We start from the raw sequence: 4,067 nt of genomic DNA, 5'->3' as shown, positions 1-4,067 counted from the left end.
CAGCTTACAAAAGAGCCTGAGTGCAAGAAGGCAAAATCTGTCTAGTAGTCCAGTGGCTCATATTCATCATCTTGAAAAAGCTGCTCAGATGGCTATGCATACAAACTGTCTTCTTCAACAGGAGATTAGGACCCTACAAGCTGAAAATGAGCGGAAAACTAAAAAGAAGGCAAGGAGACGTGCTATTCTAGGGAAAGATACTCTTTTATCTGTACAAGAAGGCCAGAATCATGTTCAACAGCTTGATATGCAACTTAATGAGCAACATGATGAGCCTACACCTTTACCTTGACGGCGTGCTCCACAATGCTGCAGTGGTTGTGGTACAGTTGGACATACTATCAGAAATTGCTCTAATAGATAGGTTTATATGTCGGTTTCTCATTAGTCAAATTTATTTAGTTTTATGGCGGAAAAGTTGCAAAACTTTAGCAGGTGTAGCGAAAACACGCGGCTCGGTGGTATCCGCGGCTCGGTGATTGATTACGTTACTCAACATATATACTATTTTGTATACAGAATTTACAGCCTGAACATAAAGTAGATATTGCATTCTTCATATTCAGTCCAATTTCAAAAATTTACAAGGAAATTACATCAGAAGTTGACTATCGTGATCATCATGACCAAAACACGTGTACTACATTGGTACCCATGGGCCTATTGGGTATGGGTAATGGCCAATGGGCAGAGACCTCTACCTATTGGGTACCCATGCCGAGGTCTATTAATTTAATTCATGCTGGAGACACGGCTCCTCGGTCAATTTGGAGTAGAGTGGCACAGCGAAGCTGCAAAATCCGCGTCAATCCGCGCGGCTTCGGATGGAAGTTGAGAAAGTCCGCAGCGGCAGCGGATTCGGATTAATCCGCAGTCATCCATTTTGGCTTAGTAAGCAGCAAAGCATCGAAATATCTAAAATATATTTATATAGGCATATAAGGTTGTATAATGGATGTAGTACATATTTAATAAGAAATTGATATATTTACTATGTAGATGGCTTGAAATATCAATATGACGAGCTGAGCATGCGATTGTAAGGGTGATACTGAGTAATGACTAAGCATAAATACTTGCCATATATGGCCTAGTACATAACTGCCTATTTGGGCTCTAGTGCGGATTTTACGGCTTAATCCGCACCAATCCGCGCGGATTTTGGCACGGATGCGGACCGAAGACTGTAGTATCCAAAATCCGCGCCAAACCGCGCCGAATGCAACTTTAATTTGGAGCCCTGCCGGCCTCATACCGGGTTACATAGTACAACCCACGATGCTTAGATGGAATGCGCGCGCGCTTGCGTATAGGGATGGATGCGAGGGAGATCAGGAGATCTCGGGCCCCGGGGAACTAAAGCCGTATAAGGATGCACGGGGCCGTTTATATTTAAACCGTAGCTTTCCCCGGCTACTCCATAGGGACCTGTCGCCAATCGGCCTTTCGGCTGACAGGCGCGAGAATGAATTAATAATAATAATAATAATAATAAATAACTATAATGACAAACGATGCTTCCGAGACGATTGAGAAAAATATCACCACACAACCCCTATAAAATCTCTTTATATAGATAGATTTCTCTTCTTCTCCTTTTTTTTTCCCCCAGATTCGATATCCTCGTCGAGAGGCTACTACCTAGTTACCGAGCCGTGACAAGATACAGTCAACCTGCATTACTTACAGACACCAGTTCTCAATTGCCCTAGAATAACTATGTGGCTTTGGTGGCAGGAGCCCTTTACTTTAGGCATACAACATTGTCTTGCTCTTCTGTCACGTTTATAAGCTGTGGTAAATCCTTGAGCCTCGGCAAGTTTGCGACGTTCCTGAATTAACTTAAACCTTCGATCTGATGAAAGTCAAGGCAGATTAATAGTCGGCCCGATTACCGAGGCCGACAGATTCCTCATATTAATATAGGAACACCGTAGCCATAGGCTTTAGACGGCTAAGCACTCATTCTACCATCTACGGTGTCTATAGATATCAATGTCATCCTCTGTGTAATTTAAATTTCCTCTTCCTATATAGCCTCGAGCAGTCCGGATAATCGACTCCCCGACTCGGAGTTTGACCGCTTCATTGGTTTATCCGTTTCAAAAGATGAATAGCGTCAGAATTGTCTCTAGAAAGACACGAGGCAAAAAATGAAGAAGAAAAATGTGATGGTCAAGCGAAACAATGGCCTACTTATGCCAAATAATTTCTTAAAAGTACTTTTGGTTTTGCATGGCTCTGCTCACCCACTCATCACCCTGCTCACCCACTGATCACCCACTGATCACCCCAACACTCACCCTCGACTCTAAAGGCATAACCTCAATCACCTGCACCCAACTAGTGCTCACCCGGTCATCACCCTTAGAGCGGCAATGAGAAAAGGGCAAAAATGACGGTTGACCGCGCTTAACATTTGGCTTAAGTACGGCTGAGCGGACGGGGAGCCCTGTTTTCCACACCCTATGGTCGTATGTGCTAGCTTTCTATTCAAGGCGGTATTTACCTGTCCTTAGAGCAAGTTAAGGGTGAGCGCACTAGTTATACAGAGTAGAGTTTCTCTCCTTGTTCCTCGCTAGACCTCCAGGTGAGCCATCACCCAACATCACGCAGTGCCACACTCAGTCTCTCGCGTGCTTCTTCACTGCCCTCGCCTAAGCTATATAGGTAGTTGGGCAGGTCTACTGACCTGGCCTCAAATCAATAACACACTAGTTAGTCCATATTCGTATAGTTAAATTGTCATGTGCTTGCGAGGACCTGCTCTGAGTGCTGACCGAGGTGTGGTTCCAGCAGATCTGCCGCGAAAATTGTCTGGCAGCTGGCCATCTTTCCTTCATGGCTTGTGTAGATCCCAAGGATATTCCGCAGTCGATGCTTCTACCGGGGCCATCGCGAAAGGAGACCGACGCCATTGACAGACTGGATGCTTACTCATTTATTAAGAAGCGCAATGATGGGCAATTTTTTTTCGACATGCATCGCTTGGTATACCTTACCGCGCGAGGGTGGTTGAAAAGAAATTTAGAGCTGTCAAACTGGCATCAGAAAGCCATCGTACAGTGGTGTATTCTATCATAATATCTTCGTCTGATCATTAAACCCATATTTATTATACTTTTTGACTTTATATTGCGACAACTTTCAGTGTTGTTCACTGATCTCAGTCCGACTACGAATTCAGAAGAGCCGCCGACCGCGCCTCTTGGGGATATGCACTTTTTTGGTAGTTAGTGGGTTAACTACGGTATATCGATAGTATCATCCTTTTCGTCGATTGTTATCCGGCCAGAGCTCGATGATCTCGTATGCTGGTCTGATGTCCATGATCGCGGCCTGCTAGACTGATAGAGAAATGCTAAAAGGGAAAGAAGGAAAAAGAACTACCGGGCAAAAAGGGGTTTTAATTATAAAAACTCTGCACATGCTATTCTTGATGCTGTGGGCCATCGGTTCGCTTGATGGCTTGGCTTTAGATTTTAGAGGCGGGCGATGGAAATAGTCATAGTCTGTGCACATCCAGCCCCCCTACACCTCGTGCACCATCGATCCTTCGAAAATAATTGTAGTAGTTACGTGGAAGTGCTTCATAATAAACCAGGATGCAGGAATAAAAAGATGCCCTTCCGTCCTCAGAAGGTCGCTATTTATAGCGTCCCTTGAAGGAGTACTGTCTTCATGCGGAACCGCTCATTGTCACCAATGACATTCAATAATAATATGATAGCGGACACCAAATTCCCTGACAGGGCTGTCAAAATCTTATCCATATAAAAACTTGATTCGTCTGGAAAAGCGCATGCTAGTATCTTATTTCGGGTACCATGACGATCTTTATTAGCGGCTTACCGGAACGACTTAGATAGTGCTCCGATTGCCACAATATCAAAATCGCATAAATCCTGATCTGGGTGGATTCACGGCAGATGCCAGGGTGGAGTGATCGCTATCCAACCAGAGGGTAGAGAAGTTGCCCCTAATTCAAACATCAAACATAAGAATGAAAGTCGCGACATTGACATTGTCTATTTCCCGTTTTAATTTTTTTTTTTTTTTTGGGTTTT

The sequence above is a fragment of the Aspergillus glaucus genome (genome assembly GCF_001890805.1).
Source record: "Aspergillus glaucus CBS 516.65 unplaced genomic scaffold ASPGLscaffold_16, whole genome shotgun sequence".
In the NCBI taxonomy this organism is placed as follows: Eukaryota; Fungi; Ascomycota; class Eurotiomycetes; order Eurotiales; family Aspergillaceae; genus Aspergillus; species Aspergillus glaucus.
This window is presented reverse-complemented; position numbering follows the sequence as displayed.